This window comes from Sphaerodactylus townsendi, linkage group LG06, assembly GCF_021028975.2.
Source record: "Sphaerodactylus townsendi isolate TG3544 linkage group LG06, MPM_Stown_v2.3, whole genome shotgun sequence".
Taxonomy (NCBI): Eukaryota; Metazoa; Chordata; class Lepidosauria; order Squamata; family Sphaerodactylidae; genus Sphaerodactylus; species Sphaerodactylus townsendi.
This window is the reverse complement of record NC_059430.1, coordinates 105394846-105406601: the sequence shown is the minus strand read 5'-3', so window position 1 is coordinate 105406601 and position 11756 is coordinate 105394846.

Below are 11756 nucleotides of genomic sequence, written 5' to 3'. Positions count from 1 at the left end.
GGGTAGGGGAAATTGGTGTGTGTGTGAAAACTGCCTGGGAAAGATCTGCAAAAAGTCCCTTCCCCACCACACTGACCAGAATAATTTATGCACGCCTTAGTTGGCGGTGGCATCAACTTTGCACCTGGGCAAGTCATGCAACTGTCTGGCAATGGAACGTGGCTGCCGGAGGTGTCTGTCAGTGGTGACTGCCACTAGTGGGCCCGGACTGGATTGCCCATACAGTGGCCACTGCCCCTCAAGACCTTACCACCTTGATTCTTTTAGATACTGGCAATTTTCAATCCGCATAACTAAGAGCAGTCAGAGGGAAGCTGACGTTTGGGTTTCTCGGTTTGAGCAAGCAAAGCAGAGCCCTAAAGCAAAGGATGATGGATACTGAGTAGCAGGTAGACTTAGAGAAATCACCTGCTTTTCTATCTCCAGAAAATACCAGATATGAAGCCTCCCTTGCTGCTTTCTCGACTGGAAAGTCATAGGAAGGCATTCACCCTTACGAGATATCAACCACTTCCATCTGCAATCCTGGATGGATGTTATAAAAATGTTCCCATGGAGGATAGGATATGTCCCTGCAAGTTGGGGAAACTGAAAGCGTGGGACTTGTTTTACTCTACTGCCCCTTTTATCCAGAGGCCCATTTTAAGTTTATTACTCCTTTCTGAACAATGTAGCAGAATGTAAAGTGATGCACCCAGGGGCAAAAAATCCAAACTTCACATACACGCTACAAGGGTCAGTGCTATCAGTCACAGACCAGGAAAGGGATTTGGGCGTCTTAGTTGATAGTTCCATGGGAATGTCAACTCAATGCATGGCAGCTGTGAAAAAGGCAAACTCTATGCTGGGGATCATTAGGAAAGGAATTGATAATGAAACTGCAAAGATTGTCATGCCCTTATATAAAGCAGTGGTGCGACCACACTTGGAGTACTGTGTTCAGTTCTGGTTGCCACATCTCAAAAAGGATATCGAAGAAATAGAAAAAGTGCAGAGAAGGGCAACGAGGATGATTGAGGGATTGGGAGCAACCTTCCTTATGAGGAGAGGCTGCAGCCGCTTCGGGACTCTGTTTAGTTTGAGAGGAGACGGTTTGAGGGTGGGGATATCAAATAAAAGCCCGAAGAAAACATGCATGCAGGGTAAAAATGATGACAGATAAATTTCTCTCTCTTTCTCACACTACTAAAAACGTACCATTCAGTAGGAAATAGTCCGCTGAGGCAGGACCAATAAAAAGAAACATTTCCTTCCACGCAAGACTTGATTGGAGTTTGGAATATGCTGCCACAGGAGGTGGTGATGGCCACTAACCTGGATAGCTTTAAAAGGGGCTTGGACAGATTTATGGAGGAGAAGTCATCTATGGCTACCAATCTTGATCCTCCTTGATTTGAGATTGCAAATGCCTTAGCAGACCAGGTACTCGGGAGCAGCAGCAGCAGCAGAAGGCCATTGCTTTCACATCCTGCGCGTGAGCTCCCAAAGGCATCTGGTGGGCCACTGCGAGTAGCAGAGTGCTGGACTAGATGGACTCTGGTCTGATCCAGCAGGCTCTTTCTTATGTTCTTATCCAGGCCATTTGGGTTCATTATAGGTTAAGATGCTTCTTGTAGGTACAAACCCCAAGCTCACTGTGCATATTGCAAAGTTCTGTGCTGTTGCTAGAAAAATTTTCCAGATCCTGTTGGGTTAAGTATAACGACTGGAATTTTAAAAGATTTTTATACTTTTAATTATAATTATATAATGCTTATGCAATTGTTTATGTTTAAGCAATTTTACATGGATATTATTTTAGGGAATATGGGTTACTAAAGGCTCGTGATTTGTGAAATTGGCGATGGTCATCAACTATATAACAATACGTTTGATTCAGAGCTGCTCGAAGAAGCCCACAGGTGGATGCTATGGTGTCCTCATTATGGATCATTGGTGCTAGTGCACTGCTTTAAGAACAATAAGGGTTGTGTTCAAATCCCTGTTCAAATGCACACAATTCCAAAGGAGAACTTGGACAACTGTCTCTCAACTTCATCTCCTCACAGGGTCGATGTGGGGATAAAACAGAAGAATTATGGCATCCCGCACCAACCCCCTCAATGGAAGAGCAGGTTAAAATTCTGATAGAATGAAGAAGCAACCTTTTGGTACCATTATAGGTTTACTCAGTGCCATGACAGGATGGCTCCTGGGCCTTGATTGTAAGGTAATATTGGTATATTCCTCAAAAGGCTTGGTTACGATTTCTAATCTGGAGAAGACTGTTAATTTACTTGCAGCAGCAAAGCTTTGCATAGCAGCTGAATGGAAAAAGCAGAAGTCACCTTGCATTATGAATGAGTATCAGAACGTTTGGAAAACGGTGAGAATGATTAATTATCTTATCATGTTGGATCTATGTTTTATAATGTAGCTAATTGGGCTGTATATAATTGGTTTATGTTTATTGTTTCCTGGAATAGTCAATGCCACAATAGAACTCAGCTTTAGTTTTATAGAAAATTTGGATGGATATGATTTGGATTCTCTATTTTTTTTGGTCTCATATAAAACTAAAGAACGAAGCTTCTCATCTACCGTTAAAAGAAATGGAGGTTAAATTTTGGTGGAACCAATCATTAAATTGGCACTCCAGAAATTATGCCTATTTGATTGCAAATGACATCGCCAAATATGATCAATGGTTTTAGGGAGCAAAGACTCATTTGAAACAAAACTTGCTTGCAGAGTACCCTTGAAACTGCTTTGGGGGGAGCCTGTTGCACAAACAAATACAAGCACTTAAATTTGCTCACTCAGCAGTAAAATAAACACAAAACAACTCCAGACTCTTCCCCCATACCCCAAGTGCTTTTGATTACATATGTTGAATGGCATTTTATTCCTATGCATTTCTGCATAGTGGGACCTAAGAACTGGGGAAAAATCAAGAATGGCTATCCTCGGAAACTATTGATCTCCATTGGTCTCCTGTGTGGTAGCTTAGGTCGAGAGTGTGATTGGCCCAAGGTGACCCAGCAGCTTTCTACAGCACAGTATAGTTCAGCAGGGTTCAGTCGTCCCCTCAGTCCTATTTCACAAGAAGCCGCTAGGCAGCTGTTTGGAGTTCAGTGCTATGCTGAGTTCAGCTGAAATCCCAAGCCAGCAACTGCAATCAGTAACAACTTGGATGTGGGCAAACAAACGGAAGCTTAACAGCGTTGCTGATTAGCGAGACAATGTCGTCTTAACCTGTTCTTCCAGGAATGAAGGCACAAGAGCTCTCTGGCAGGCAGGCAAGATCAAGCCAAGTGGCCACTGCCCCTCAGTGCTGGAGCCTATTCCAAGGTGCTATACAGGTACAAGGTGCTATACAGGCACAAGGTAAGCTAAAGAACTATTGAACTAGGAAAAAGCCACCTGAAGGCTTAAACAGAGTGTGTGTGAGCATGTACGCTCACAAACACACCCTTCCTGTTGGATGAGTTAGGTCCCTAATTCTGCCAAGACTCAAGGAAAGGCATTGTCCTTCTGCACACAGCTAGAAAGTGGGGCCTCCCACCACTACATATGTGCTCCTGTATCTGTTGCAGGCTTTATCCTTTGCCTCCTTTGCTCTTGGGGATGGTTGTGAGAAGACTGAGGGAAGCTCTTCGGGGGTGGGGGGTGCTCCTGTCCAATCCATGGCTCCTGAAGTAAGAGCTAAAGTAGGAAGTTTCCATCTGTGGCTCCATGCACAAACAGAAGGGTGTGAGAATGTACAAGAACGAGGATTTGTGGCCAAGCACAGCACAAAGGAACCGTGCCTTGTTGTGATAGCTGAATGCAGCCGATGGCAATTCAAAAGAGCTCTGTGGCTCCTGATCAATCCTAAAAGGCCAACCATAGGTGTTAACCACGTGATATGCCCCGAATGTACTTTTGGGTGTGTAATCATTCCTTAAGTCGCTCATAATACAATATCCGATCCCCTCGTCATGGATGGGGGAGGGTGGCCAGTGAGGCTACAAAGAAAGATTGTTCTGCCCAAACCCAGTTGCAGTTTTCCCTTTACAAATATCCAAGCTGGCTTCTGAAACTGAAAGAAGCTTCCCGGGTTTTGGCTTCCCTTTTAGTCAATTTCCACCAGCTTGATTGAAGTTGACACTTCCCACGTCAATTACTGAAATGTAAAAGCACCTTTTGAAATCTGCCCCCACCCCAAGTGGCAATCAACAGGTGTTTTTTCCAGCTAGCGGAAACCAAAAACACACTTCCTGAGGACATTTTTGTTAAAAAAAAATCTATCTAAACAGCACCCCAAAAGGCATAGCCATCCTGGGCAAGAGAGCGGTCTCTCTTATCATCACTGATGTCACAGGAATTGTCCAATACATGTTTGTGGTACTCAAATGAGTGTATAAGCAATATAATAGCCCCAAGTATTTTGTGTAGATGCTTTTTGTAAGGGGGCCTGAAGGGAGGAGAGAATCATGTTTCCCTAGAAATAAGATATTTTGTCTTAAATGCCGGAAAATGTGTATAAATGCCCCTCAGAGACTCAGATAAGATTGTGGTTTCACTGCTGCAATATCTTGTAAATGGTTGTGGATAATCACCTCAAAAATGGCAATAATATTGCACTGGCCACATACACTCAGAGTTTCCAACTTGCCGATTTCCCACCAGTTCTGAGTTCTGTGACACACACTGTATTATTTCCCACTTTGACGAAATATCTTCCATCGTTTTGATAAGAACACTGAAGACAGTCAGCCCTATAATCAAGTAGGAATAACAGAAGAGTTTTGTCATTTGTTTGCATCCGTCATACGTTTTGCCCGGGAAATTCCCATCCACTGTAGTAGCCAAATAATGTTGGGTGAAGCACAGAAAAGTCTCAGAGTGTTTCTACCATTTCCACCATGCGACACTGCAAGCCCACTTCACGGAAGACATAGGTACAGCAAGTCAGAACTTTACACCTTTACACCCTTTAGAAGATAATGCCCCCCACCTACCATTAACAATAGCACCTGTCTCCATGGGAAATACCATATTACACAAACAGAAGTCAATAAAGCTACTGTCATTTCCTGGTTCTGTTTGGGTGAAGCTGTCAAATATTTTCCTCCCAATCCTTTGCTTGTCTTCTTAGGGCACACCCAACATTCTCTCTTTGAAAGGACTGAGGGTTCCTGAGGCCCAATTATTCTCTCTTGATATTGCTGGCAGCCCTCCACCACCTTTGCTGCCATCCTTCCTGCTTTATGCCAGGCTGAGCCAAGAGGGCATGTGGGCCCTTTTGTCACCCTTTCTGATTTATGATCCTCCATTAAGCCCTTCCTGTCTTCTTCTCTGTCACCACCTTTAGCGATCAAACCACCTGCTTGTTCTTTGTCTTCAGACAGCATGTTGACTTCTCAAGGAAGCCAGGGAGCAAACAAAAGAGATAGTTAAGACAATGGGGCTAGGATAAAGAGCTCCGATACCTGGTGGTAAACTGTGTCCTTCCCCCAGCCCCTGGCTCTCCCTGACCCTGTTGCAATGCAAACAAACCGTGGCACCAGCAATGTTTGGATGTCTGAGTTACTGGCCAGAGGATGATTCTTGGCAAGCAACTTCCCAGCTCAAAACTGCACCAGTTCTTAGATGTTCTTGATAATCAGACTTGAAGGGGCACTTTGTAGGCCAAGCCAGTGAAGCAGCGGGGTTGTTTCTTGGCCTGGAATTCCCAGAATGCTTTGCTTGTATCTTAAGAACAATACTGAATGTGGTACACTAGGACAGTGATAGCGAACTTTTTCGAGACCGAGTGCCCAAATTGCAACCCAAAACCCACTTATTTATCGCAAAGTGCCAACACGGCAATTTAACCTGAATTCTGAGATTTTAGTTTAGAAAAAACGGTTGGCTCCAAGGTGTTCATTACTCAGGAGTAAGCTTGGCAGTAGTTGGTGGCTTTGCTTTGAAGCAACTGTGCAACTCTTCCAATGGGTGAATCACGACCCTAGGAGGGTTTACTCAGAAGCAAGCCCCATTGCCAGCAACCGAGCTTACTCCCAGATACAGGATCACGCTTTAGTTCTTCCCATGAAAATCAGTGGGGTTTAACAGTGCTTAATAGGGTTACCTACGCTGCTTCCCCAAAACTAGGTCTTAGGTTTAATGCTAATAATTGAGCCCAGTGGCCCAGGCCAGCCTAGATGTGTGTGGGGGGAGGGGACACTCTGCGCGTGCCCACAGAGAGGGCTCTGAGTGCCACCTCTGGCACCCGTGCCATAGGTTTGCCATCACTGCATTAGGACATTTTTAAAAACATAACTATTTACACATCACTTTTCCTCCCTCGCGAAGAATCAAAATGGCTTATTGCATTGGTCTGTTCCCTCCATGTGAAGTAGGCAAAGATTTTCTTTATTGTTATTTACTTTCTTCAGAGCATTTATGTCCTACCTTTTCAGAGACATACTTGAGGCAGGACACAATAAAAAAAACAACATAACTTTTAAAGAAATGAACAATAATATAACAAGCCAGGAGCATAACAACAAACGATAACATTCAGCCACTTAAAATGTTATCTTTAAAATAATCTTCAGGCTAGAAGCAGACCATAAAAACAGCTAAAACAGATGGAATCCATGTCAAAAGCCTGGTTACCTAAAAGACAATAAGGGAGGCAACAGGGGAGCCTCAAGGAGGAGGAAACTTCTAAGGCAATTGGGTACCCCTGAAAAAAGACTGTCTCTGGTCTCTACCTTCCACCTACCTCACCTCTGCAAGTAGGGGCAGACAAAGAGAAGGCCTTGGGAAGACATGGTGGGCCAGTTCAACCCATATCCCATCTAACATCCCATTTTATGGTATCCTTCTATCAACGTAGGAGCCATGTGGCATAGTGGTTAAGTGCTTGCACTGCCACTCATATGGTCAGGAGTTCAAGCCCCCTGTGGGTCAGATATCCTGGCAACTGGCTCATGGTCAACTCAGCCAGCCAGCCATTTCTTGGTCGGTAAATGAGTACCTAGCTCATAGCTAGGGGGTAAAGAATAGCTGGGGAAAGCAATGGCAAACTACCCCACAAAAGTGGCTTGCCTATAAAATCACTGCTTTCAGTGGTACCCCAGGGTTGGATACGACTGAAGGGGAAACTTTACCTTTTACCTTCTGTAAATGAGTTTAGGGTATCCTTGGGTATAATTTTGCCTATAATGACACTTTGAGGTACATTAAGCTGACACTGGCCCTTTTCACACAAACCTTTTAAAATGTTTTGAGGCAGGAAATAAAACAACAACAACCTATTTAGGCATATAAAACATCTCTTCCATGGTATTCCATATTGTTTTTTCCCAATTCGGTTCTGAAAATGTTTTATTCCAGCCTCAAAACATTTTAAACGAATCTCCTTGGTTAAACGATTCTGTTGGTGAAACAATTTCAGAACGTCTTCCCTTGCTGTGCAGGCATATTTACAACATTTCAGCTTTCCCTTGGTGCCATTTTATTGCATCACTGAGCACACTCTGTTCCCCTCACTTCTTTTTTCATCAGTTCTGTGGGTTTTAAAAAATTGTTGGTGGGTGGGCAGCTCCATGCAAGACCTCAGGTGGCTGGCTGCAGCTCTACAACCATGCCAGTGATGTAGAAGAAGAAGAGTTTGGATTTATATCCCCCCTTTCTCTCCTGTAAGGAGACTCAAAGGGGCTTACAATCTCCTTGCCCTTTCCCCCTCACAACAAACACCCTGTGAGGTAGGTGGGGCTGAGAGAACTCTGAAAGGCTGTGACTAGCCCAAGGTCACCCAGCTGGCGTGTGTGGGAGTGCACAGGCTATTCTGAATTCCCCAGATAAGCCTCCACAGCTCAAGCGGCAGAGCGGGGAATCAAACCCGGTTCCTACAGATTAGAATGCACCTGCTCTTAACCACTGTGCCACTGCTGCTCCTATACGTAGGTATAGATTTTTTTATGGGGTGGGTTTGGTGACTGAGGGCTTTCCGGCTGTTCTATTCCATGCATTGTTTCAAGCAAGCCGGACATGTAATGGGAGGGGTTTGAACTCGTGACTCCGCCCACTTACCTATGTCCGTGAACCGTGCCACCCCACCACTCCTAAAGGGGCTTCCCAGGGACCTGGGAAGGTTTCAGAAAAAGGAACGCCTTCCCACCGCTGGGCTTAATGGACTTATGCTGCCCAAAAGAGATGTATGAGTCCGATTTTCTGGCTGCCAGCATAAGGCACTGAATGGCTGCCAGCGTAAGGCACTGAATGGACTAATGTCAGCTCCTCCCCTGGCCACACCCCCACCTCATCCCACTATACCGCTGGTGGCGACAGGGGTGCTGGGACACTGGCACAGTATCTGGTACTGCGTCTCAATGCTGGGGAGGGCCGCAGCAGCCGCATAGTGATTTCGCCTCTCTGCCGGGGCAAGTGCCCTGGGTGGGCAAATCTGCCAGTGTGGCCACCCACCACTCCCATGGGCGAATTCACCCCCCCCCCCCCACACACACATGGGGTTCTAAATCTTTGAAGCCTCAAATACACACAACAACAGAGAACATGCATCAGGTCTTAAAAGGACTGAGTCTACAAATAGCTGAAAAAGAGAGGGAAAAACCCTCATGGCAGCCATGAGACATTTCGAGAGGGTGAGTGCAAACAAACGGGGAGGGATTGAAAACATTTTGCAAATGTTCTGGAAATGTTTTGGGAGGCTTGAGCAGAAAGGGTGTCCCCTATGACTAGTCCAAAGTCACTCACAGAGGTACAACAGCAGGGTGGGGATTTGAACCTCTGTGTCGCAGATCCTCATCCAGCCCCAGAATCATTATATCTGCGTTGGCTTACCCTAACCTGGATAGCCCAGTCTAGCCCAATATTGGAAGCCCTGATTAGTATTTGGGTGGGAGACCACCAAGTAAGTTCAGGATCCTGCTTCAAAGGCAGGCAATGGCAAACCACCTCTGATGGTCGCTTCCTTGAAAAGCAGCAGTGGCGTAGGAGGTTAAGCGCTCGTGTATCTAATATGGAGGAACTGGGTTTGATTCCCCGCTCTGCCGCCTGAGCTGTGGAGGCTTATCTGGGGAATTCAGATTAGCCTGTACACTCCCACACATGCCAGATGGGTGACCTTGGGCTAGTCACAGCTTCTCTGAGCTCTCTCAGCCCCACCTACCTCACAGGGTGTTTGTTGTGAGGGGGGAAGGGCAAGGAGATTGTCAGCCCCTTTGAGTCTCCTGCAGGAGAGAAAGGGGGGATATAAATCCAAACTCTTCTTCTCTTCTATGGGGGTCACCATATGTCACCTGAGACTCAAAACACGCACAGAAATTTGACTTAGCTGACTCCTCCCCTTGCCAAATGCTTGCCCAAGAAAGCATCCGAGAGACTGTGCAGCCTTCCTTGGCAACTTGTTCCATTCTGAGGCCTGTTTTTTAAAAATAGTTTTGACCGAACTCCTGCCTTTCCCATCAAGGACAAGAAAATCTCTGAAAGTCCGATTCCCATCCACAGAAGCCCCTGCCTCCTTTCAAGCTGGCAAGCACTGCAGAATCCAAAGTGCTTAGGCATCAATCCAGGTCCGCTACTCTCCCCTCTCTCTCTCCCTCTCTCTCTTAGGGGTGGTCCAGCACTCTTTTTGTGACAGACCTCAGCTATTCTCATCCTTGCCGCACAGCTGCATCCACTCTTGTTATTGTCTCCCCTGGGTCCCAAAGATGGCCAAAGCTGCCCTGTCTCTGGGAAACCCTCAGCCAGCCTTTGGGAATGTCAGATCTTTTCCCAGAGAGGGTGTTCAGGCCTTTTGTTTGGAGTGGGGATTAACCCTTCACACGACAACTCCTGCTGTCAGAGCAGCAGCATAAGTGCTGTTCGGGGCTCAAAGGCTGCCCCCGAGTCGCCGAATCTCCTGGCCTTTTGTGTCCTTCTTCTGCAGTGGGCAGCTTTGATTTTTCTAGAGGCTGGTTGCGAATCACTTCGGTCAGTAAGATCCGGAGCATAGACAGAGGCTGGCCTCGGAAATGCCAGAGATGCGGGCCAAGACTTAGCTCAGCTGGGAGCATAAGGGCATCTTTGCAGTGTGCATTTTGATGCAGAACTCACCCGGTGCCAAATCTGTTTTCAGCCTCATTTTTGGCACCAACTGATTCTCTGGTGTGTTGTTGAGGTACTTTTTCAAGTCCCTTCCTCCTCTGGTCCGTTCCATGCTGCCGCCAGCAGCAGCATCAAGGTAAGAATGTTCTGACGGCTACAGGGAGGCTATTCATCTCTGCAGGGAACACCACAGAAAAGACCTTCTTTCTAGCCAATGTGTATCTAATCTGTTGGCAAAACTGTACATTTAACAATCGATCAGATGGGCATACCAGCCTGGACACAGAAAAGTTATAGTTCAGTGGCAAGGCTCCTGTTTTGCATGCAGAAATTTTAGTTTCAGTCCTTGACATCTTAAGAAAGGTCCGTCTCTGGAGAGCTGCAGCCAGTTAATATAAGCAATACTGAACCAGATAGGCTAGTGGGCTGACTGGAGTTTGGATGTATACCCTGCCTTTCTCTCCTGTAAGGAGTCTCAAAGTGGCTTACAAACCCCCTTGCCTTCCTCTTCTCTCCACAAAAAACACAGACCCCTTGGGAGGTAGTTGGGCCTGAGATAATTCTGAGAGAACTGTGACTAGCCCAAGGTCACCCAGCAGGCTTCATGTGTAGGAGCAGGGAAACAAATCTGCCATTCATGTGGCGGAGTGGAAAATCAAACCCAGTTCTCCAGAACAGAGTCTGCCGCTCCTAACACCACACATCAATCTTCGTTATCCTGAGACAAACCCTTGGTCTGCTTCAGTCAGCATTATCTACTTGCACTAACAGTGGCTCTTCAGAGTCTCAGAGAAAGACCCTTTTTGCTGGGGGTGCTGGGAACCTGGGACCTCCAGTATGAAAACAACTCCTCTACTACTGAGTCACCGCCCCTTCCCATAAAAGACTTGTTATAAGGCAACTTCCTGTCGAAGACGTTTTTGGTCAGATGTAGATCAGGTTTGTTGGACTGGTTCTTCTCGGGAGGTGAAAGAACCAGAGCTCAGTTGCCAGAGAAGCTGCTACCCAGGGCCCATAATCCAGGCATTGAGAAAGATCTTTCTTCACCTGAAACTCTGAACAGCCGTGGCCAATCAGAGTAGGGTAGACAGTACGAAGGCAGATGGACCAAATAGGTGACATGGCATAAGTTAGCTTCATTTGCTAATTCTAACCAGCCTTCAGCTGGTAGGTTGAGAGTTACAACTGGGTCATGGCTTAAATTCACAGCAATGTGTCTGCCCCCCAGCTCTTTAAAAAGGAATATAATCTACAGCAAATGATTCCAGAGATGCTCACCAGCATCCTCTGTGACACTACTGAAAATGCAGGGATGTGTTTGGGTAACTCTTCTCAAATAGCATGAGGCTTCCATCCTAGCCAGAACAAGGGCAGAGACATTGTAGATGATGTGAAATTCTAAGCAGGTACGATGTGAAAGGCTGCACTAAATTCTGGAAAGGTTGAAAAAGAGTGAACCGTTTTAGATCCTATTAGAGGACTGTCAGGAGCTAGGACGGGCCCTAGGCACGATTAACTCTGGAGCCCCCATACATTTATGAGATGGACAGACACAAGATACTTGAATAAGCCAGGAGTGGAGCAGGAAGTGAAAATAACCCTGGAACAAACTAAGCTAAGTTGTTCTATCTAAGGCATGACCAGGGCCATCTTAACAACATGTTATCATAAAAATTAACATTCATATTGTTAAT